This window comes from Notamacropus eugenii, chromosome 1, assembly GCF_028372415.1.
Source record: "Notamacropus eugenii isolate mMacEug1 chromosome 1, mMacEug1.pri_v2, whole genome shotgun sequence".
Classification (NCBI taxonomy): domain Eukaryota; kingdom Metazoa; phylum Chordata; class Mammalia; order Diprotodontia; family Macropodidae; genus Notamacropus; species Notamacropus eugenii.
The window spans coordinates 368,199,597-368,225,550 of NC_092872.1; the positions used below are offsets into that span (position 1 = coordinate 368,199,597).

Sequence of the window (25,954 nt, forward strand, 5' to 3'; positions counted from 1 at the left end):
GAATGAGAATAGAAAATTGCTTAATTACTTGTTTTCTGCTTAGCTTGGTTGAAGAGAATTAAGTATTAGACAGGAAAGTGACAAGGTGTATAATTTTGAGATAGTCTTTTTCTCCTTCTCTCCCTTCATGTCTGAGTGACTACAGCAGCCTGCATGAACAGAAGAGAGAGAGAGAGAGAGAGAGAGAGAGAGAGAGAGAGAGAGAGAGAGAGAGAGAGAGAGAGAGAGAGAGAATAGAAGTGAAGTTTATTTGAGTAAAAGTTTGAAAAGCAATTCCTTCTGCATTCCTGATCTGTGGCCAGGTTCTGAAGTACAAAAATACAGACAAAAAAAAAGGAAGGGGCTAGGAAAACTTTTCTCCTCAGATCTAAGAGAACAAGATCACTTTACTGATTATAGAGAAATGGGTTTGGGGGCTGTGTTAGTGAAAGTTTCAAAAAGTTGTACTTTGGAACAGAACTGGTATTTAACCCTTTCCTGGCTCACAAAGGAAAAGAGTTGCTTTACTGATTAGAGACAGGAAGGTTTGGGAGATGTGTTAGTGAAAGCTTCCAGGTGAAGAGAGGGAAGAGACATGCCCTTTGGAATAGAACTGGTACTTAACCCTTTCATGGTTCATGAAAAAGGGGAAAGTTTTTGTGTATTGGGAAACAACCAAAAGGTAATTGAGTTTGATTGGAATACCTAGCTAGAATTTAAGGGGTCTTACAAATTAAAATTAAGTACTGGTCAGTTTTAAAATAACTTTTTAAATTGGTGTGTGTTAAAATTGCAAACATGACTAGATTATATGAGACACCTATTAACAAGAAGAAATCATAGAGAGCTATGGATGAATTAATAAACTATGGGTTCCTTCCAAGATTTGGAAACCCAGATTTAAACTAATTTACAACATGCTCTTAAGTATGATAATTGGGGAAGATTAAATCTTAAAATCAGATGACTACTTTTACAATCTTTGGTAGTGGATTGGCTGGAAATAGTAGACCCCACAATATAAAATGTTTGGAATAAATAACATTTATTTAAAGTTAATACTACAACCAGTATTAAAATCATAACCCAGATTCTATGTAATACCATTTGGAATATCGATTCAGGTAATCGAATTCATTCTGATCACATTTTAAGTAAAATGTTGTTTCTCCTAATTTGATGCCTAAGATAAATCAGAAATTTATTATGCTATTTGGCACTAAGACAAATTGGGAAAATTCATGAATCTGAAATTTGTTAACTGGGTGACCTTAAGCCTCTCTCTCTCTCTCTCTTCTGTTCATGCAGGCTGCTGTAGTTAGCCAGAGATGAAGGGAGAGAAGGAGAAAAAGACTACCTCAAAATTATACACCTTAGTCCCTTAATTAGATGTGACTAGTACACAAAGCCAATGGTGATGAGATACCCAATTTTCTATGTAAGGTAATTTGGAAATACATTCAACAGAAGTGGAGTCACCTGATTGGTAATGGATTTATTTCAAGTTTGAAATACAGAATATTGTTTCAAATTGGTAAACTTTTGTATCATTATGTCAAGCAGCTTTTCATAACTTGAGTGTTATTAGAGTATGAAATAAAAGAAACAGAGATGGTGGAAAAATTGTTTAAAACCAATTACATTATTTTATCAGCCTGCTAACCCTGTCTTACAGTATTTTAAAACTGTCATTTAGAAAACCGTATATTCCACCTTTTCCTGTAGTTAAGAGGAAGTTACAGCTAAAACAATTTGGCTAAGTTATTTGGAGTTATTGTTTTAGTGACGAAACCTAAAATTGGTAATTAATTACTGTGTGTGTAAAGGAGGAGATGAAGTGAAAGCCTTATCCAGATTAGTTCTACTCATTCAGAGCAATCCTCCTTGGAATATAAGGGTGTGCAGCATGGTTAGTATATTCTACCTTAGGGGAGGAGAGGTGGTGGTGTCAAAGAGCACAGCCACAGAAGCTCATAGGGTAGATGAGGCTGATATACCTGAATCCCCTCCCTTAGGACGATGCCTAAGATAACCTCTGATATAGAGCTGTGGGGGGTGACTAGAGGCCCCATGTGCCACCTACCATACACTAGGGTCCTAAAAATAAACAAACTGTTTATTTTTATTTATTATTTGGTTTTATTTATTATTTATTTATTATTATTTTATTTATTATCTGGTAGATAATAGTGATGCATGATATTATAGGGGTACTCCAAAAGACATCCTGGCAAGTGGGTAGCCATAGAAGGATGCAGGAGAAATTCAGTCAGGGTGAAATAAATTAAATTGAGACAGATGGTGGACAGACAGGGGCATCAGGTTCAGTCACTTCTCTGGCGTCCTTGTCTATTCCCCTTATTTTGCAAACTTACCAGGTTCCTGGAAACCATATGTATGGCAAGGTCATTAGTTCTGGGAAAAGAACTTGTTTGAGTTATGGAGTTACTAAACAATGAACTTGGTTTGCTGAGAATCTGAAAGTGTATGTATAATAGAAAAATGAATTCCTTTTTTTATAATTTAATTTTATTATTATTTTTTTAATGTTCTACAATCACTACCATAAAATTAAGATTTTAACCCCCCCCCCACCTACCCCCCACTACCTCCCTCCCTCCCCATGACAGCATACAATTCTGTATAGGTTCTACATATACTTTCCTATTGAGTACATTTGCACTATAGTCATGCTACGTAGTCGAACTAAAATAAATGGAAGAAATCATATAACAAATCAAAATATAATACACAAAAATACACACACACAAACATGATCTGCTACATTCTGTGAATGACTTCCATATTTCTTTCTCTGAGTGTGGAAGGCATTTTGCCTTAGAAAACCACCACTGGGATTTTTTAAAAAATAAATTCTTGTGTTATTACGAAGTTCTAAGTCTACCAGAAAAAACTCTCGCACACTGTGGTTGGTGCTGTGCACAAAGTTCTCCTGGTTCTGCTCCTTTCACTCAGCATCAGATCATATAAGTCCTTCCAGGCCTCTCTGAAGTCTTCTTGTTCATCATTTCTTATGGTGCAATAGTACTCCATTACATTCATATACCATAATTTATTCAGCCATTCTCTATATTGATGGGCATCCCCTTGACTTCCAGTTTTTGGCAACTACAAAGAGTGCTGCTATAAATATTTTTGTACATGTGGGACCCTTTCCCATTTTTATGATCTCTTGGGGATACAGTCCTAGTAGCGATATTGCTGGGTCAAAGGGTATATACATTTTTATAGCCCTTTGGGCATAGTTCCAAACCACTTTCCAGAATGGTTGGATGAGCTCACAGCTCCACCAACAATGAATTAGTGTTCCAACTTTCCCACATCCTCTCCAGAATTTATCATTTTCTTTTTCTGTCATGTTTGCCAATCTTATAGGTGTGATGTGGTACCTCAGAATTGTTTTGATTTGCATCTCTCTAATCAATAGTGATTTAGAGCATTTTTTCATATGATTATAGATATCTTTAATTTCTTCCTCTGAAAATTGCCTGTTCATATCCTTTGACCATTTATCAATTGGGGAATGATTTCTTTTTTAAGCTTTTATTTAGTATTTTATTTTTCCCTAGTTACATGTAAAAACAAATTTTAACATTCATTTTCAAAATACTGAGTTCCAAATTCTTTCCCTTCTTCCTTCCCCACCCTACCCCCATTGAGAAGACAAGCAATTCCATGTAGGTTATACATTTTTAGTCCTGCAAAACATATTCATAAATACTCATGTTGTGAAAGAAAACAGACAAGAAAAAAACCTCAAGATAAATAAAGAAAAAATTTAAAAACTATACTTCAACATATATTCAGACAATAGTTCCTTCTTTGGGGATGGATAGCAGTTTTCATAAGTCCTTCAGAGTTGTCTTGGATCATTGTTTAATGAGAAGAGATAAGCTGTTCACAGCTGATAATCTTACAATATTGGTGTTACTTTGTACAAAGTACATTTCACTTTGTCTCAGATTGTGTAAGTCTTTCCAGGATGTTCTGACAGCATCTTGCTTATCAAGAAATGATTTCTAATAATCAATCTTTACACCAGGATAAATTTAAACTTGAGAAGAAAAGAAAAATAAGTGAAAGATGTTAAGTTAAATCTCTTACATATATGAGTCCTGGTAAATTTTTATTGCTTATTGCAATTCCATAGCAGTAACAATAATTATATCTACCCTAAACTGTGATTACTGAAACTTGCCTTTTGAGGTAAAAATTCCTGGGACTGTAACAGATTTTATTTTGAATTCTGAGTTCTGAATTCAGCTATAGTGGTCTGATGGATCATAATAATCCATCAATAATCAATCGTCAATTATCCACCATTTGAAAGAAATACCACAAGCTATTCAAAGGGAATGTGATCCTGAACTGTTACAGGTGAAGGTTTGCATTTGGGAAAGTTGTGAGGACAACTTTAGCATCAGTCTCAGGTGGGATCCTCCTGGCTCAGTTTCCTTATTTTGAAAGGGAATGTTTCCCATCTGGCTATTCTTGAGTCTGACTATAAAGTGGAATTATTTCTGCATGGTTGGTTGCCAAACTGTGACCCTTATCTGAAATCAAATATAGCTAAAGATGCTTTATCCTGTCATGTATGCATCCTTTGGCTTAGGGCTGAAGGACCAGTTTGATGCTGGTATAATAATGTCCCTGCTTTTTCCTTTTATAGCAAATTTCTAAAATCAGAGAAAATGATCAGGAAAAGATATGAGCACAATCCAAGTATGTGGTATCTTGTTATTTTCAGTCTGAATGTGTAGTAATTCCATATATCAAACAACTAGGTAAATGAATACTTGGCCTTGTCATCTGCCTGCCTGAGTAGCCATGTGAAAGATTAAGTTCCAGAAATAGCTCATTCTTTCAGAATAATATGAGAATAATTAGGCATAGATAAAATAATGTCCTTAAATGTTCCAAAATGATACAAAAACAATTGGGTATTGGTACAGTCCATTGAAGAACCTGTATTATACTAACTACTGAAACTAAATCAGAAACATCTTCAACTTAGTTTGGGAAAGAGAATTTCAGTGCAATCAATTTTTTTAGAGGGAAGTAACTTATGGAATATTGTTACATTAATGGAAAAGTCAATTTCATTCAAGTTTATTACTAATGTGGAAATGACATCTGTTTGTCCTGCATGTCCTATAGAACAAACAAAATTTATCATAAAAAACTTAAAAAAGTATGCTTTGATCTGTATTCAGACACTATTAGTTCTTTCTCTGGCGATGGACAGAATTTTTCATCATAAGTCTTTCATCATTGTCTTGGATCACTGTTTTGCTGAGAATAGCTAAGTCATTCACCCTGATAATCTTACAATATTGCTGTTACTTTGTACACAGTACATGTCATTTTGCATCAGATTCTTCATTTAAGTAATTATTTTATTTGTTTCCAGCGTTCTATAATCACTTCCATATATCTTAGATTTTTTTCCCTCCCTCCACACTCCCTCCCCGAGATGGCTTGCAATCTTCTATAGGTTCTACATATATATTCCTATTAAATACAATTTCTCCATAGTCATGTTGAATAGAAGAATTAAAATGAATGGGAGAAACCATAAAACAAAACAAAACATAACACAAAAGAAAATGGTCTGCTTCACTCTGCGATCCAATTCCATAGTTCTTTCTCTGGATGTGGAAGACATTTTGCCTTAAGAGACCATTGGGAATTTTTTAAGTCCTTGAATTGCAATGAAGTACTAAGTCTACTAGAAAAATTCCTCACCCACTCTGGTTATTGCTGTGTACAAAATTGTCCTGGTTCTGCTCCTTTCACTCAGCATCAGTTCATATAAGTCTTTCCAGGTCTCTCTGAAGTCTTACTGTTCATCATTTCTTATAGCACAATGGTATTCCATTACATTCATATACCAGCCATTCCTCAGCCATTACTCAATTCATGGGCATCCCCTTTATTTCCAGTTTTTGGCCACCACAAAAAGAACTGCTATAAATATTTTTGTACATGTGGGATTCTTTACCATTTTTGTGATCTCTTTGGGATACAGTTCTAGAAGCAATATTGTTGGATCAAAGGGTGTCCACATTTTTGTAGCCCTTTGGGCATAGTTCCAAATTGCTCTCCAGAATAGTTGTATCAGCTCATAGCCCCACCAACAATGAATTAGTGTTCCAATTTTCCCACATCTTCTCCAACATTTATCATCCTTCTGTTTCATCATGTTAGCCAATCTGATAGGTGTGATGTGGTACCTCAGAACTGCTTTGATTTGCATCTCTCTAATCAATAGTAATTTAGAGCATTTTTTCATATGACTATAGAAAGCTTTAATTTCTTCCTCTGAAAACTGCCTGTTCATATCCTTTGACCATTTATCAACTGGGGAATGACTTGTATTTTTGTACATTTGACTAAGTTCTCTATATATTTTAGAAATGAGGCCTTTATCACAGATACTAGTTACAAAAATTCTTCCTCAGTTTTCTGCTTCCCTCCTTGCATTGGGTTTGTTTGTGCAAAAACTTTTCAATTTAATGTAATCAAAATTATCCATTTTGCACCTCATGATGTTTTCTATCTCTTGTTTAGTCAAAAATTTCTCCATTATCCATAAATCTGACAAATATACTCTTCCTTGCTCCCCTAATTTGTTTATAGTATCAATCTTTATACCTAAATCATGTACCCATTTGGACTTTATCCTCATGCACAGTGTCAGGTATTGGTCTATGCCCAGTTTCTACCACATTGTTATCCAGTTTTTCCAGCAATTTTTGTCAAACAGTGAGTTCTTATCCCAGAAGCTGGGGTCCTTGGGTTTATCAAACAGTAGATTGCAATATTCATTGTCTACTGTGTCTTGAGTATCTAAACTATTCCACTGGTCTGCTCCCCTGTTTCTTAGCCAGTACCAAGTGGTTTTGATGATTGCTGCTTTATAATACAATTTGAGATGTGGTAGGGCTAGGCCACCTTCCCTAGCATTTCTTTTCATTAATTCCCTTGACATTCTGGACATTTTGTTTTTCCAGATGAATTTTGATATTATTTTTTCTAGGTCTAGAAAATAATTATCTGGCAGTTTGATTGGTATGGCACTGAATAAGTAAATTAATTTAGGTAAAATTGCCATTTTTATTATATTGGCTCAGTCTACCAATGAGCAACTGAGGTTTTTCCACTTACTTAGATCTGACTTTATTTGTGTGACAAGTGTTTTGTAATTGTATTCATATAGTTCCTGGGTTTGTTTTGGCAGGTAGACTCCTAGATATTTTCTAGTGTCTACCATAGCTTTAAATGGGATTTCTCTATCTCTTGCTGATGGGCTTTGTTAGCAATATATAGAAATGCAGATAATTTATGTGGGTTTATTTTGTAACCTGAAACTTTGCCAAAATTGTTTATTATTTCAAGTAGTTTTTTTACTTGATTCTCTGGGATTCTCTAAGTATATCATCATATCATCTGCAAAGAGTGACAACTTAGTTTCTTCTTTGCCTATTCTAATTCCTTCAATTTCTTTTTCTTCTCTTATTGCTACAGCTAACAGTTCTAGTACCATATTGAATAACAGTGGTGATAATGGACATCCTTGTTTCACACCTGATCTTATTGGAAATGCATCTAGCTTATCTCCATTGCATGTAATGCTTGCTGATGGTTTTAGGTAGATACGCTTATTATTTTATGAAAAGTTCCATTTATTCCTATGCTCTCCAGTGTTTTCAATAGGAATGGGTATTGTATTGCAAAGGCTTTTTCTGCATCTATTGAGATAATCATGTGGTTTCTGTTAGTTTTGTTGTTGATATGATCAGTAATGCTAATTGTTTTCCTAGTATTGAACCAGTCTGTTAATCTGAGCAATTCATATTTTTAAAAATAATCATCCATCTCATTTAGATTGTTGAATTTATGGGCATACAGTTGGGCAAAGTAATTTCTAATTATTGTTTTAATTCCCTCCTCATTGGAGGTGAGTTCATCCTTTTGATTTTTTATATTGATAATTTGGTTTTCTTTTTTCTTTTTTTAAATCAAATTGGCCAGAGGTTTATCAATTTTATTTTATTTTTTTCATAAAACCTACTCAGTTTTATTTATCATTTCAATACTTTTCTTAATTCCAATTTTATTAATCTCTTCTTTGGTTTTCAGTATTTCTAATTTGGTATTTACTTGGGGATTTTCAATTTGTTCTTTTTCTAGCTTTTTCAGCTGCATGCCCAATTCATTGATCTTTTCTTTCTCTATTTTATTCATGTAGGCATTCAAAGATATAAAACTTCCCTTAAGAACTGCTTTTGCAGTATCCTATAAGATTTAGTAGGTTGTCTCATTACTGTCCTTCTCTTGAATAAAGTTGTTGACTGTTTCTGTGATTTGTTGTTCAAATTACTCATTCTTTAGGATTAGATTGTTTGTTTTCCAATTAATTTTTGGTCTATCTTTCCATGGTCTTTTATTACAAATAATGATCTGAGAAGCATGTATTGACTATTTCTGCCTTTCTGCACTGGATTGTGAGATTTTTATGCCCTAGTACATGGTCAGTTTTTGTATATGTGCCATGTACCACTGAAAAAAAGGTATATTCCTTTCTATTCCCATTCAATTTTCTCCAGAGATCTATCATATTTACCTTATAGAGAGTTTTATTCACCTCCTTAACTTCTTTCTTGTTTATTTTGGAGTTAGATTTATCAAGTTCAGAGAGAGAGAGGTTGAGGTCCCCTATTAGTAGAGTTTTGCTATCTATTTCTTGCTGTAACTCCCTTACCTTTTCTAAGAATTTGGATGCTATGCCACTTGAAGCATATATGTTTAGTAATGACATTGCTTCATTGTCTATGGTACCATTTAGCAGGATATAGTTTCCTTCCTTATCTCTTTGATTAGATCAATTTTTGCTTTTGCTTTGTCTGAGATTAGGATTGCTACCCCTGCTTTTTTTAACATCAGATGAAGCACAATATATTCTGCTCCAACCTTTTACCTTTACCCTGTGTGAATCCCCCCATTTCAAATGTGTTTCTTGTAAACAACATATTGTTGGGTTATGGTTTGTAATCCATTTTGCTATCTGTCTTCGTTTTATGGGAGAGTTCATCCCATTCACATTATGATTACTATCTGTATCTTTCCCTCCATTCTCTTTCTCCCCCATTTGTGTTTTTAGTTCTCCCTTCTCCCTTCCCCTCCACAATAGAGTTTTAATTTTTGACTACTGCCTCCCTCAGTCTTCCCTTCCTTCTATAATGCCCCTCCCTTTTACTCTCCTTTTCCCTTACTACTTCTTCCCTCCCTTTTAGCCTCCTCCTCTTGCTTTTATTTTCCCCTTCCCCTCCTAATGCCTATAGAGGCATTAGTTAGAGTTCTATAGTTAATAATACAATATAATATAATAATAGTTAATAATAACTCTATAGTTAGAGTTCTATACTTAAATGAGTTTGTTGTTCTCTCCTTGAACCAAATCAGATGAGAGTAAATCTCAAACAATGCTCATCTCCCTCCCCTCTTTCCCTCTAGGGTAATATATTTTTTCTTGTAATGTAGTTTACCATTTTTATGCCTCCTCCTTTTCACATCTCCCGTTACAATCCCTTCGCCCCCTTAAACCACATTTTTATCACATCATTTACTTTATACCCACTCCCTCTACGTATATCTCTTTTCTATATTATGATAAATATACAGTTCTCAAGATTAACAAATATCATCTTCCCTTATAGGTATGTAAACTGTTTTCCCATATTGAATAACAAGTCTTTTCTCCCTATTTACCTTTTTATGCCTCTCTTGAGACTTGGGTTTCAAGATCGAATTTTCTATTGAGCTCTGGCCTTTTCATCAGGAAGGTCTTGAAATCCCTTATTTCATTGAATATCCATCTCCTTGCCTGAAATGTCATGCTCAACTTCGCTGGATAACTGATCCTTGGTTTTAGTCCCAGCTTCTTTGCCCTCCAGAATATCATATTCCAATTCCTTCAATCTTTTAATGTAGAAGCTGTAAGGTCCTCTGTGATCCTAACTGTAGCTCCTTGATATTTGAATAGTTTCTTTCTGGATGCCTGCAGTATTTTCTCCTTCATGTGATAGGTCTGGAATTTGGCAATGATATTCCTAGGCATTTTTAGTTTGGGATCCTTTTCAGGAGGTGAATGGTGGATTTTTTTGATGACTATTTTGCCTTTGGATTTAGGACTTCTGAACAGTTTTCCTTGCTGATTTCTTGGAAGATATTGTCCAAGTTCTTTTTTTCATCATGGCTTTCTGGTAGACCAATAATTCTTAGATTGTCTCTCCTGGATCTATTTTCCAGGTCAGTTGTTTTTCCAATGACATATTTTATATTTCCTTCTATCTTTTCATTCTTTAGATTGTTTAACTGATTCGTGACGTCTCATAGAGTCATTAGCTTCTACTTGCCTGATTCCAATTTTTATCAGATTGCTTTCTTCAGTTAGCTTTTGCATCTCCTTTTCCATCTATCCAATTGTTCCTTTTATGGAGTTATTTTCTCCAGTTAGGTTTTGTACTTCCTTTTCCATATGTTCAATTTTCCTTTTAAATTCTTCTGTGATTTCTTTTTTCATATTTTTAAAATCACTCACTTTTTTCTTCTATTTCTCTAACTTGGTTTTTAAAATCCTTCTTGAGCTCTTTCAAGAATGCTCTTTGTGCTTGAGACTAGTTCATATCCTCTTCTGAAGTTTCAGATGGGAGTACAGTCTCAATGCTGACCTCTTTGGTATTCGTGTTTTGGTCCTTGTCCCCATAGAAAGATTCTATGGTCTTTTCTTTTCTACTTTGCTTCTTACTCATGATGATCACCCTTTTCCTGACTTTTTCCTTCTGGGGCACAAGGGTCTCTGTCTCACAGTTCTTGTGCCTAGCGTGAAAATCAAAGAAAAAAATTCATGAGGGTCTAGTAAAATGAACCATTTTGTCTTTCAAGATTATCAGACAGATACTTTAAAATGGGTAAATTATTTTCTTTCTTTTTCAACTTTCTATATAAAATTGTTAATCTAATTTCAGAACTTATTACTAAAGCACACTCAAGGCTTGAATTTTCATATTAGAAGCATTTAGAAGTCAATCATATTCATATATATATATTTATAGTTCTTAGAGAAAACTGTTTAATTCTATTCTTTCTCAAAATTTACTCCTCCATTTAATTAGAGAACTTTTACATTACCTCTTAGTATTATTACTTGGTCTATTTCTTCCCTTGGAAGGATATCCTTATGATATAATTTGACTACCTATATAGATTAAAATTGTAAGATTTTTCATGCTTGCATCCTATTATAATAACTCGGAGATGTTCCAGTATCAACCTATTAATTAATAGATATAGTATTCCACTTACAAAACTTCCACTGCTCACCTGCCCTAATTATAGAAATTTGCTGTGAAAGGAAAAGGAGGGACATAGTTGTTTATAACAAGGGAAAAACCTTTATTAGCCCCTTCAATTCCTGGAATGAGTCTTCTCTGACAACTAATCATATTGAAAAACTCCTCCTTATTCACAGGATATCAAAAAGCCAGGCTCAGGATTAACCAGATAAGGAAATTTTATTTTCAGACAGGAAATAGCATAGTAGGGAATCTTAGACCATGCCAAGGTCATCCCCTCAACTTTTCTCAGGGACACATATCCAGTTGTAGCAGTTCTTAGACTGCAGCAAAATCATTTCTTCTGTTGGCTTAAAAATTCAGACAATCATTTCTGTAAGCAAAACTCAAAACAGTATTATAGACTCGAGTTTTTACTTCAAATAGGGTTTCAGACATACAACGAATACATGATAGTTTGCTCATTTTTTAATATCCATTTTAAAATAAAATTTTGAGCTCTAAAATTTCTCCTTCCTTCCCTTCCTCTCCTCATCCCCCCTAAGATGGTAAGCTATTTTATATAGGTTATATATGTGGAATCATGTAAAACCTGTTTCCATATTAGTCAAGTTATGAAAGAAGAAACAAAAGAAAAAGCCACAAAAAATAAAGTGAAAATAGTATTCATATGCATTCAGACTCCATCAGCTCTTTCTCTTGATGAGGATATCATTTTCCATCACAAGTCTTTTGGAATTATCTTGTATCACTGTATTGCTGAGAAGAGTTAAGTTAATCAGAGTTGATCATTGCACAATGTTCCTATTACTATGTTCAGTGTTCCCCTGGTTCTGCTCACTTTGCATAAGTTCATGTAAGTCTTTCCAGGTTTTTCTGAAATCTGCTTGCTTGTCATTTCTCAAAGCACAATAGTGTTCCATTATATTCATATTCCATAACTTGTTCAGCCATTCTCCAGTTGATAGGCTCAATTTCCAATTCTTTGTTACCACAAAAGAAGCTGCTATAAATGTTTTTATATATACAGGTCCTTCCTCCTCACCCCTCCCCTTTTTAATCTCTTTGGGATACAGAACTAGTAGTGGTATTTCTGGATCAAAGGGTATACACAGTTTGATTGCCCTTTGAGCATAGCTCTAAATTGCTCTGCAGAATGGTTGGATCAGTTCACAGTTCCCCCAACAGTGCATTAGTGTCCCTGTTTTCCTATATCCTCTCCAAATTTATCATTTTCATTTTTTTGTCTTTTAGCCAAAGTTATGAGGTGGTATTTCAGAGCTGCTTTAATTTGCATTTGTCTAAGTAATAGTGATTTAAAGCACTTTTTATAGCTTTGATTTCTTCCTGTAAAATCATATATCAATTGGGGAATGACTTTTATTCTTATAAAATTGATTCAGTTCTCTATATATTTGAGAAATGAGACCTTTGTCAGAGATACTTGCTGTAAAAATTTTCCCCAAATTTTCTGCTTTCCTTCTAATCTTGATTGCATTGATTTTGGTTGTACAAACCCTTTCAAATTTAATATAATCAAAATTATTCATTTTACATCTTGTAATGCTCTCTGTATCTTGTTTGGTCATAAATTCTTCCCTTCTTCATAGATCTGACAGGCAAATTATTCTTTGTTCTCCTAATTTGCTTATGCTATCACCCTTTATGTCTAAATCGTGTACCCATTTGAACTTATCTTGGTATATGGTGTTAAGATGTCAGTCTATACTTATTTTCTGACATATTATTTTCCAAATTTCCCAGCAGTTTTTGTCAAATAGGGAGTTCTTATCCCAGAAGCTGGGGTCTTTGAATTTATCAATCAATCAATCAATAAATTTATCATTTATTTACTTTGTTTCTTAGCCAGTACCAGATTGTTTTGATGAATGATACTTTTTAATATAGTTTTAGATCTGATATGGTCAGGCCACCTTCTTTTGCATTTTTTTCATTAATTTCCTCAATATTCTCTAGCCCTATAAAATAGTTTTTGTTAGTTTGACTGTTATGACACTGAAAAAGTAAATTAACTTTGGTAGAATTATCATTTTTATTATCTTTGCTCCACCTATCCATGGCAATCAATATTTTTCCAGTTGTTTAGTTCTGACTTTGTGTGAAAGTGTTTGATAATTGTGTTTATAATGTTGCTAGGTTTATCTTGGCAGGTAGACTCTCAACTATCTTATATTGTCAACTGTCTTATATTGTCTATTTTAAATGGAATTGCCCTTTCTATCTCTTGCTGCTGCACTTCGTTGGTAATATATAGAAATGCTGATGGTTTGTGTGGTTTTCTTTTATATCCTGTAACTCTGCTAAAGTTGTTAATTATTTCACATAGTTTTTTAATTGATTCTCTAGGATTCTCTAAGTACACCACCATATCATCTTCAAAGAGCAATAGTTTTATTTCCTCATTGCTGATTCTAATTCTTTAAATTTCTTTTTCTTCTCTTACTTCTAAAGCTACCATTTCTAGTACAATATTGAATAATAGTGGTGATAATGGACATACTTGCTTCACCCCTTATGAAAGGCTTCTAGCTTATCTTCATTTCAGATAATGCTTGATGAGGGTTTTAGACAGATACTACTTATTATTTTAAGGAAAGTTCCATTTATTCCTATGCTCTCTAGTATTTTTTAATAGGAACAGGTACTGTATTTTGTCAAAGGCTTTTTCTGCATTTATGGAGATAATCATACGACTTCTGTTGGTTTTGTTATTGATATGGTCATTTATGCTGATAGCTTTCCTAATGCTAAACCATATCTGCATTCCTGATATAAATTCCACCTGCTTATAGTATATGTTCCTGGTGCTATGTTGCTGTAATCTCTTTGCTAGTATTTTATTTAAAAATTTTGCATCAATATTCATTAGTGAAATTGGCCTGTATTTTTCTTTCTCTGTTTTGGTTCTTCCTATTTTAGGTATCAGTAACAATCTGTGTCATAAAAAGTATATGGTAGGACTCCTTCTTAGCCTATTACCCCAAACAGTTTGTATAGTATTAGCATTGTTCTTTAAATATTCGGTGGAATTCACTTGTAAATCTATTTGGCTCTGGGAATTTTTTCTTAAAGTGTTCATTGATGGCTTGTTCAATTTATTATTCTACAACGGGGTTATTTAAGTGTTATATTTTCTCCTCTGTTAATTTGAATAATTGATATTTTTTGTAACTATTCATCCATTTCACTTACATTATTAGATTTGTTGGCATACAATTGGGCAAAATAATTCTTAATTACTACCTTAATATCCTCTTCATTGGTGGGGGATTCACCCTTTTTATTTTTGATATTGGTCATTTGATTTTCTTTTTTTAAAATCAAATTAACCAATGGTTTATGTATTTTATTGTTCCCCCCCATAAAACCACCTTTAATTTTATTTATTAGTTCAATGGTTTTCTCACTTTCAATTTTATTAATCTCTCCTTTGATTTTTCAGATTTCTAATTTGGTGTTTAAAATGAGATTTTAAGTTTGTTCTTTTCCTAGCTTTTTTAGCTCCATGCCCAATTCACTCCTCTGTCCTTTCTGTATTTTACTGATATGAGCATTTAGAGGTACAAGGTTTCCCCTAAGAAAGGCTTTGATTGCATCCCATAATTTTTGGTATGTTGTTTCATTATTGCCATTCTCTTTGATGAAATTATTATTTTTATGATTTTTTTCTTTGACCCACTCATTCTGTAAGATTAGATTATTTGGTTTCCATTTAATTTTTAATCTATCTTTCCATGGCCCTTTATTAAATGCAATTTTTAATGCATCACTATCTGAAAATGACGCATTTATTATTTCTGTCTTTCTGCATTTGATTGTGATATTTTTAGACTCTAGTATATGGTCATTTTTTGTCTAGGTGACATGTAATGCTGAGAAAAAAGTATATTCCTTTCTATACTCACGTAATATTCTTCAGAGGTCTATTATATCTAACTTTTAAAAAATTCTATTCACCTTCACTTCTTTCTTGTTTATTTTATGGTTAGATTTATTTAGTTCTGAGTGGGGAAAACTGAGGTTCCCCACGAGTACAGTTTTACTGTTTATTTCCTCCTACAACTCATTTAACTTTAGAAATTTGGCTGCTATACCCTTTGGTGCATATAGGTTTACTATTGTTATTACTTTATTGTTGATGTTACTTTTTAGCAAGAAGCAATTTTCTTCCTCATCTCTTTTAATTAGATCTATTTCTGCTTTTGCTTTGTCTGAGATCATGATTGCTACCCCTACTATTTTTTGTTTACTTAAGTTGAAGCATCATATATTCTGCTCTAGCCTTTTATTTTTATTCTGTGTATGCCTCTCTGCTTCAGATGTGTTTCTTGTAAACAACATGTTGAAGGATTCTGGTTTTTAATGCATTCTGGTATCCACTTTCATTTTATGAGAAAATTCATCTCATTCACAATCACAATCACTGTATATTTCCCTCAACTCTATTTTCCCCATTTCTCTCTTTTCTCTTTTTCCTCTCCTTTCACCTCCCTCTCCTCACTAGTGTTTTGCTTTTGACAACTGTCTCCCTCAGTCTGCCCTTCCTTCCATCAGCCCCCCTCTCTTATCTCCTTTCCCTTCTACTTCCCTACAGTGTAAGATAGATTTCTGGATTCAAGTGTGTGTGTGTGTGTGTGTGTGTGTGTGTGTGTGTGTGTGTGTGTGTTTTATTCCCTCTTTGAGCCAATTCTGATAGTAAATTTCAAACAACATTCACCCCCCCTCCTTTTTCTCCCTCCACTGTCATGCTTCCTCATATGATATACTTTATCTCATTCTGCCTCTTCCTTCCCTTTTCTCCCAGTGTAATCCTCTTTCTCATCCCTTAATTCTTTTATATTATCCCATCAATGTCAACTTATACCTGTACCCTCCATGTACACTCCTTCTAACTATCCTAACAGAGACATAGTTCTTAAAATTTATAAGCATCTTTCCATATAGGGTTGTAAATATTGAAATATTATTGAATAACTTGTGGTTTTTTTTCCTATTTAGCTTTTTGGGCTTCTCTTAAGTCTTGTATTTGAAAACTGAATTATCTGTTCATCCCTGGTCTCTTCATCAGGAATATTTGAAAGTCCCCTATTTCACTAAATGTTCAGTTTTTTTCTCCTGAAATGTTACACTCAGTTTTTCTGGGTAATTGATTCTTGGTTGTAATCCAAGCTCCTTTGCCTTCTTGAATATCATTTTCCAAGTTCTCCAGTCCTTTAATGTAGAAGCTACTAAATCCTATGTAATCCTGTTACTCTTCAATCTTTGAATTGTTTCTTTCTGGATGCTTGCAGTACTTTCTCCTTGACCTGAGAGTTCCGGAATTTGGCTATAGTATTCCTGAGAGTTTTGGGATTTCTTTCAGGGTGATCACTGAATTCTATTATCATTTTATCCTCTGGTTCTAGGATATCAGGACAATTTTCCTTGATAATTTCTTGAAAGATGCTGTCTAGGCTCTTTTTCTCATCATGGTTTTCAGGTAGTCTGATAATTCTTACATTATCTATCTTGGATCTGTTTTCCAGGCCAGTTATTTTTCCATTGATATATTTTACATTTTCTTCTATTTTTTCATTCTTTTGATTCTGTTTGACTGATTCCTGATATCTCTTAAGTCATTAACTTCCACTTGTCCAATTATAATTTTTAAGGAATTATTTTCTTCAGTTACCTTTTGTACCTTCTTTTCCTTTTGGCCAATTCTACTATTTAAGGAGTTATTTTCTTCAATTAATTTTTATATTTCTTTCCTCATTTTTTGTTCTTTCTTTACCAAGTTGTTGACTCTTTTTTTCATGATTCCCTTGTATAACTTTCATTTCTTTTCCCATTTTTTTCTACCTCTCTTATTTGATTTTAAAAATTCTTTTTGAGCTCTCTCAGGGGGCTTTTTGGGCCCAAGAACAATTCATATAGAAATATGAGGCATTACATGTAGGTATTTTGATATTGTTGTCCTCCTGAGTATGTATTTTGATCTTCCCTGTCATCATAGTAGCCTTCTATGGTCAGGGATTATTTTTTCTAATTTTCCAGCCTATTTCATGACTGCTGGGGTACAGTAGGCACTTTCCCAAGTTTCTTGCACTGGGGGCCAGGGGCTGCCCACTGGTTTTCAATGTTGGGGCCTCTGGGGCTGGCAGCACCCTTATTGCATGGGGGGATCCTGGGCTGAAGGCTTCCCATCTGTTCCTCTGAGCCACTGTTCTGCCGAGATGGGAACACAGAGTTTTGGTTGCTGATCTGTGCTGGAGATTGGGGCTTGCTTGGACATCACCTGTACTGGGCTGTGCTCCTCTTTTACCAATATGAGATAGACCTTTCCTGTAGTCCTTCCAAGTTATCTTGGGCTGGAAAATTGTTACATTCCATTCTTTTGCTGGTTCTGTGGCTGTAGAACTCATTTTGAGACTTGATTTAAAGTTGTTTTGAGGGAAACTTGGGGACAGTTCAGGCAACTTTTTGCCTTTTCTTTACCATCTTGGTTCTGTCTCATTGACTCATATTAATATATTGAAGTTATATCTTTAAACCACTCTATACCTTACTTTAGTAAACTTATTTTGTTATGTGTGATCACTGGAGCTGATAAGTTCTTATGACCCTACCTGAATACAAATTCTCAAGGGATCTCACAGATAGGGACATCTTAAAGGGTCTGTGCAAACAGTATATCATCACCATCATCATCGTCTATTTTTCCTGGTCATCCTTCACTTCCCATCATTATGAATATCTATATCCATGACCTAGAACAGGGCCTGGGTCCAGGTTGTGATGGGTATGAGATAGATGGTCCCTCTTTATAGGTTCCTTTTCAGTTTAAATCACCCTTGCTATTCTTTAATTAAAATTTACTCATTTTTAAGCTGCTTCTTGATTTAAACAAACATCACCTTTTGTGGTTAAGAAAGGGTTAACAAGGGGTGGATATAAAGTTTTAGATAAATTTTAAAGTGTAAACCACATATCTAGTTTTCTTCACTCTGGGATTACTTTCAAACTAACTGACATCTTTCATTACCCTAAAATAATAGTTCTGTCAGTTTTCAGAGAAAACATTATGTAAGTGCTATTTATCTCTGAAACTTTTTACAGAACTTAATTCTTATTTTTTTCCTATAAAACAAATTCTACAGAGTGGTACTTCAAAACTCACTAACATATTTCAGCATATGTTAAGTTTCTGCTATGTGCCTTATCAAATGGGACAAAGAGAAGGGGGTGAGTTCTTGGAATTACCCAGACTCCCAGGAATTCTCTCCTGAAATCTTAAAATGATTAGCCTACAAACTCCTTAATGATAAATCTTCAATCTACTTAATCTCCGAACAAACAAAACCTACTAAAATGTTTTTAGCAGTTATAATTTGGGATCTCTAATTCATTTATAAAGGCACAAATTTCTACCAATCAGGAAAAAGTTTTCCTTTCTTTGATTATTTGATTTTATCTTTGTAATCCCTTCCTGGCCAGAAAAGGTATCTTGCAGGGTTTTTTTTTTAACCCAATCTCCCACTGAAAATCCCAAATGGGAGTTGTTCTTTGTTTACTGGGACAGAGTTTAACATCAGATTACAGAAAGCTAGGAAAAATGCTCCAAGTATTAAACTCCATTAATTTTCCCCAATACACTAAATTCTTTGGCTTCAGTTTTTCACAGCAGTATTTGTAGCTGACTGCATTTTCCCCTTAGAAATTATTCAAGGTAACAGAATTCACAAACAACACTAAACATACGATGAAGATTTTTCTGAGCTTTTATCTGATTATATATTTCTTCCTCTTTTTCCCTCTTAGGTAGATTCTTTTTCACTCCCCTTTCTCTCCTCCCCTTCAGCTAATCCAGTTAATGTTTTAAAATTTTTATTTTTTCTCCCCTTGTAAAGATTTCTCTCACTCTCTTAATTGTCCATTTTCTTTTTCTGTCTACTTTGTCAGCTGCAAGTCATGTCATCATCTTAATGTCATGGTCATCTTCGAGAACGGATAAACACAACCTATGAGTAGCAGCTCCTCTCCTCTCTTCTCCTCCCTCCCTTACCGCCCCTTTTCCCCCCCTCCCCTCCCCTCTGGTGTTCTGCCCAGAGGAAGGTAAACTCCATGAGCAAAAGTTGCTTTTTCCTCTTTGGGTTTAGTGGTTACATTTTTTTCTCAAAGATCAAGCCTTAAACCCAATTCACTCTGGAACTCATAGACTGGACAAGTCCCCACCCACCTAGCACAGACTGAATGTAATAACTAAATAATAATTATTTCTCTTTTACCCAGGAACCCCGAGGGTCTTCCCCTCCCAGTTTGATTTTTTTTTTTGATTAAAGGGGCATCTCATGAGTAACTTAAAGAAGCCCACTTATTGAATAGGTATATCTCACTCAAAATGAGAATGTGATAAATGTGATAGGACTTAGCCTGAAAGACTAGGGTCTCACATTTGCATCCTTGGCCATCTCCAGTAGTCCTGATGAATATCAGGCCACTGGACCCAGACAGCTCAGGAGGAAAAAGTGAGGTTGGTGACATTGCACAGCCCTCCCTCATTCAAATCAAAGTCAACTGCAAGTCATGTCATCAACTTGATGTCATGGTCCTTTTCCAGAACAAAGGACAAAATAGACGCTAATTCTCTGACTCATGACCATTATAATTATCTGGTGTCTCCATTTTCTCTCTATCTGTCATGCAATCAAAGCTTCCCAAATATTCATTCCAGGTTCATCCCTCTGCATGCTTTCTGTCACTGCCTGATTGGGCCTTCCCCATGAATTCCTCCTTTCCATTGTGCATTACTCCTAGAGCAATGTAAATGTTAAAGAGGACATTGTCCCATGGTAGAGTGCCTCCCTCTCCACCCTATCTCTGATACAGTAGCCCACCACTGATCTATATTGATCCTGTTGAACCCCACCCACCCCATATTTGCTTAGAACTTTCCCAGTGTCTACATTCTCCCTCTCCTCCAGGTGCCAGATGCCCCTAAGGGTGGCAAATCCTCCCTTCCAATATAGGAGAGGTAACTTTTCAAGCACCAGGTCCTCCAGCCCTTATGCAATGTACAATCTTCACCTCTCTTCAATGCCATCTCTTCTTCCTATAGGAGTATTCATCAGTGCAACTCCCTTCCACATCTAAAATAAGGCTTCCTTCCTTCCAACTCCTTTGCCGTTTTTCCTCTGTCCTCCCCACCTACTTTCCTGTCACCTTTTTCTGAAACCACAGAAAGTCACCTTCCCCTCATTGCTAGCCCTTGATCTGACCCCAGCATATCATTACCTCCCCTCTAACACTTGCCTCCCTTTTCCCCTCTTACATATTCTCCCATGTTGTAATGTAATCCCAAGCAAAAAAATTACCTGTAAGCAGGGTGTTACAAGGTTCTTTTCATAATGCCCCTTGCCCACCTCTTTACTGTTACTTCTACCAGATTTCTGCCTTTTACTCTATTTCCTTATGTACATTGAGAAAGAAGTCTCTTACTAATCTTTCCCTTGTTATTCTGTTGCTATTGCTGTCCTTGCCTGCTGCATTTATTCACTCCTTAATTTTCTGTTGTCTGGTATATTCAAAAAGCAAATAATCTCTTCTGTGGTTTTCTTTCTAAAAATGTCTTAAATTCTCCTGTGTGATTGAATGTCCATCTTTTTTCCTCTGTATGATTAAGTTCACATTTGCAGGATAGACCACCTGGGGCTGCATCTTGAACTCCATTGCTTTTCATAATGTATTATTCTATTCCCTACATTTTCTAGTGAGTGCAGAATAGTTTGCAGTATTTGAATGTCTCTTCCTTTGCATTTGAAAGTCTTTCTCCTGATCATTTCAAGACCTTGTTTCTGAACCAAATTGTTAAATTTAACCACTATTTACTTCTGACTTTGTAGCCTTGAGTTTTGTTTTGTTTTCTAAAAGTGATCTGTGAATTTTTTCAAATGGAGTTTCATTTTCTATGTTTAGAAGTTTTAGGCAGTTCTCTTCTATTATTTCCATTAATATAGTATCAAGGATTTTGTTTTGGCTCCAGTCATGTTTTTCCTGGGAAACTTATGATCTTTAGGTTGTCTCATGCATACTGTCTTTGAGATCAGTATGTTTTGCTTGCATATGAGCATATTTTTTTTTCGCTGTAATTTTTTTGCTTCTCTTTTTCTAGATTGGCCTTCACTTTTATGCACTTGTTACCCATTTAATATTCTCTCTTTAATTTCTTTAGTGAGGTTTGCCATTGCATAGTCTCATTTTTAAAAATTCTGCTAATTATTTTTGCTATGTAGGTCATAAATTCAGCTCTTAAAATTTTTACTCCTCTTTTGAATCACTCAGGGACGGCATGTTGTGGTTCCTTGTTTTCCTGAAATTCCCATAGGGTCCTCTATCTCATCAAATATTGGATCATTTTCCTTTATTTTACTGCATTTATTCACATAAGCTTGAATATGTTAACTAGATATGGAGGCCATGTTTCTTTCTGTTGTTACTGTTAGATTGATCTAATCATATTCAAGGTATCTGAATTTTCTTCTTTCTGAAATCTCTGGTAATTGCAATCTTTCCACCTCCCCCTTTTTTCTGCTTATCACTCATTTTCTGACTCCTTTCCCTCTGACTGTAGTTTCCTTGGGGACTGGATTCAAGGTTTCTCCCACACTTCTGCAATTCACAGTTCACCAGCATAGGTTTCTGTCCCATCTGACTTTTAGGTGGCTAGAATTGGGTCTAGCTGGATGCTGGACTCTTTTCCTCAGGCTTGGTAGAGTACTGCAGAGCTTCCGCACACATGGGAGAGATATTTAATATAACAAAATGAAGATTCAAAATGATCTTTGCCTGTGAAGACTTTGGGCCCAATCTAATACAGGTAATTATAAAGTCTTCATTGTAAATGTGTCATGTAAAGTGGGATCAAATAAATTCCTTTATATTACTAGTCATTAATAGAGATAGGTGATTTTAAATTTTTCTAAAATTCTATTCAGTTCTTTAACTTCTTTCTTCTTTATCTTTTGAATAGAAATTTAAGTGTTTGAATGAAGTCCATTATGATCTCCTGATATTGTGGTTTTGCTACCTATTTTTCCCTACCAGTCAATTAATTTTTTTCTCTAAATATTTAGATGTATGCTTTTAGATATGTAGTAAGTGCTGATATCTATTTGTTACCTAAGATGCCTTTAAGCATAATATAATCGTCTCACTGGTCCTTTTATTTATCTCTTTATATTTCTTGGAGTCTTAGATGAATTCATGACTAAACCCCTGCTTTTTTTGGTTAACCTTAAGTATAATAGATTTTACTCCAGCATCTCACTTTAACTGTACCTGAATCTTTTTGTTTCAAGTACGTTTCTTGTAAGCATCTCATTACTGGATTCTGTTTTCTAATTTATTCTGCTATCATTTTCTGTTTTATGGATGAGTTCACCGCACACATGTTTGTGGATATGGTTGTTAAATGTGGACTTTGCTCTATCCTGTCTTCTTGTACTTTTTCTTTTGTTCTCCAGATAAATTTTGCCATTACTTTTTATACCTCTCTAAAGTAATGCTTCAGCAGGTTGATTAGTATAGCATTGAACAAGTAAATTAGTTTTGATAGTATTGTCATTTTCATTACTTTGGCTCAGCTTAACCATGATCAATTAATCTCTCTAATTATTTTGATTCGTCTATTTCTATAAAGAGTGTTCTATAGTTACTATAGTCATGTAGGTTCTGCTTGTGTCTTGGTAGGAGAATGCCTAAATATTTACACATTCATTAGTCATTTTGAATGGAATTTTTCTTTCCATCTTTTCTTGTTGGGTTTTGTTGTCAATATAGATACAAACTGATAATTTATGTAGGTTTATTTTATATCTTGCTATTTTGTAGAAATTCTTGTTCAAGCTATTTTTTATTGACTTGCAAGGGTTCTCTGTGAAGACAATTATAACTATAGAAACTATAGTTCAATAATTTTGTTTCTTCTTGGCTTATTTTTATTCCCTCAATTTCTTTTTTTATCCATAACTTTATGGCTAGAATTTTTAGTAACATGTAAAGTAACAGTGACAATGAGTATCTTTGTTATACTCTTGAGTTTATTGGAAAGATCTCTAATTTAACTCGATTATTTATAATCCTGGCTCTTGGTCTTAGGTAGATACTATTTACCACCTTATGTAAAAGTGTTTATTCCAATGCTTTTTAGTTTAAAAAACCACAGAAACAGGTATTGTACTTTTCTTGGAGCCTTCTACATATCAATTGATATAGTCATAACATTTCAATTGTTTTTATTATTAGGAAAATCTACAACATTTTTAGTTTTTCTAATAGCAAAACAAACCTGCATTACTGGTATACATTTTTACTAAGTTATAAAGTACAATATTTTTGATATGTTGCTGTGCTGCAGTCTCTTTCTTAATATTTTACATATAATTTTTGTGCCAATATTCATTAAGGATATTTATATGCAATCTTCTTTCTCTGTTTTATCTCTATTTTAGTTATCAAAACAATGTCTACATAATAGAAGAAATTTAATAGGATCCCTTCTCTCCCCTCCTTGCAAGAAGTATATATGGAACTGGAATTAATTATGTTTTTAATATTTGATAGAATTTACTTGTAAATACATCTGGTTCTAGGATTTTCTCCTTTGGGAGTTGATTTATGGCTTGTTCTCTTTGTGAAACTTGGAAATTTGAATTTTCAACTTCTGTTAATCTAAAGATTTTATCTTTTTGTAAATATGCATCCACTGAATTTAAACCATCAGGTTTATTGGTAGATATGCATCCACCGAATTTAAACTATCAGGTTTACTGGCAAAATAATTTATAGGCAAAATAATTTTAGTAATTATCCTTATTTCTTCATTTGTTGTGATTTTTTTCTTTTTTATTTCTGAAGCTGAAAATTTGGTTTCCTCTCTCCTTATATATTAAACTTGTTAATGTTTTATATAGTTCATTGTCCTCCAACCCAGCTTCCAGTTTTAGTTATCAATTAAGTGCTATTTTGCTTTGAACTTTTATAATCTCTTCTATGATCTTTAGAATCAATATTTTTGGGTCCAGTTGTTTCTAATTTATTGGTATTCTAGTTTTTAAAGTTGCATTCCTAATTCATTGATCTGTTCTTTCTCCATTTTGTTGGCAAAAGTGTTTAAAGAAATAAAACTATCTCTCAGGACTGCTGTAGCTTTGAACCAAAGTCTTTAATACGTTGCCTCGTTGTTGTCATTTTTTTCTATGATTTGTTCTTTGACTCATGAATTCACTGGGATTAAATGATTTAGTCTTTAACGTTTAATTTTTTACTCAAGGGCCCTTTATTAAATATAATATTGTATTGTGGTCAATAAGTTATATGTTGTTATTTCTACTTTTATGCATTTGTGAATTTTTTTAATTTGCTAGTTCAATCAATTTTTGCAAAGGTGCCATGCACACCTGAGCATCGTATAGACCCCTTCTTTTCTCATTCAACAATCATTAGAAATCTAACATTGCCAAATTTCTTAAATTTTATTCAGGTCCTTCAATTTCTTCTTGTTTACCTTTAAGTTAGATTTCTTTATCCCCAAGAGGAGTGCCTTGAGATCCCCAATTATTATAGTTTTAATGTCTATTTCTTCCTATATTTATTTATAATTTTCCTTTGTTCTTATCTTATTTCTATTTAACTAGCCCTTTAAATATTTAGAAACTATGGTACTTGATGCATATATATGAAGCACTATGTTATTTCATTGTCAAAAGTGCTTGAAAACAAAATGTAGTTTTTCTGTTTATTTTCTTAAATCAGTCTATTTTTACTTTTACCTTTTCTGAGATTACAATGACTATCCTTGTTTTTTAAAATTCACATGAAGCACAGGTGTTTATTTTAATTCTGTTTGAGGCTTTCTTTTTCTTGTAAAAACAGTAATAATAACAACAACATAATGTTCGATTCTACTTTCTAATCCATATTCCTTGGCCTAGCTGTACTAGATCTCAAATTGTATTACAAGGTGGTAATCATCACAGCAATCTGGGCCTGGGCAAAAAATAAGAGTGATGGATCAGTAGAATAGATTCAGTACAAAATATATAGTAGTAAATGACCATAATAATCTAATGTTTGATAAATACAAAGATCCAAGCTTTTGAAATAAGAACTCACTATGTGACAAAAACTGCTATGAAAACTGGAATGTAATTTGGCAGAAACTAGGTATAGAACAACATCTCTCATCATATACCAAAATAAGGTCAAATGGGTACATAATTTAGACATAAAGGGTGATACCATAAGCAAATCAGGAGAGAAGAATAGTTCATCTGTAAGAACTATGAAAAAGAGAAGAATTTGTGACCAAACAAGATATAGAGAGCATTATAAGATGCAAAATGGATAATTTTGATTATCAAGTAAAAAGGGTTTACACAAACAAAACCAATGCAATCAAGATTAGAAGGCAAGCAGAAAATTTGGGGAAATTTTTTTACAGCAAGTGTCTCTGATAAAGGTCTCATTTCTCAAATATATAGAGAACTGAGTCAACTTTACAAGAATACACATCATTCCCCAATTGATATGTGGTCAAA

The 25,954-nt window shown here is 34.0% G+C and overlaps 2 long non-coding RNA genes across 4 annotated transcripts in view; one reads left to right on the forward strand and one right to left on the reverse strand.

Moving 5' to 3' along the window:
• Window positions 1-25,954, reverse strand: part of LOC140518398 (uncharacterized) — a 33,385-nt gene that overhangs the window by 2,426 nt on the left and 5,005 nt on the right. The window contains exon 2 of one of the 2 annotated variants that reach the window (XR_011971917.1): window positions 9,772-10,881. This is a non-coding gene — a long non-coding RNA (uncharacterized lncRNA). Of the gene's footprint in view, window positions 1-6,999; window positions 10,882-25,954 lie in introns of those variants that run through there. The other variant, XR_011971916.1, reaches the window with a different exon arrangement.
• LOC140518397 (uncharacterized) overlaps window positions 1-25,954 on the forward strand; it is a 33,402-nt gene that overhangs the window by 799 nt on the left and 6,649 nt on the right. Inside the window, exon 2 of one of the 2 annotated variants that reach the window (XR_011971914.1) lies at window positions 1,288-1,465. This is a non-coding gene — a long non-coding RNA (uncharacterized lncRNA). The remainder of the gene's footprint in view (window positions 1-1,287; window positions 1,466-25,954) is intronic. The other variant, XR_011971915.1, reaches the window with a different exon arrangement.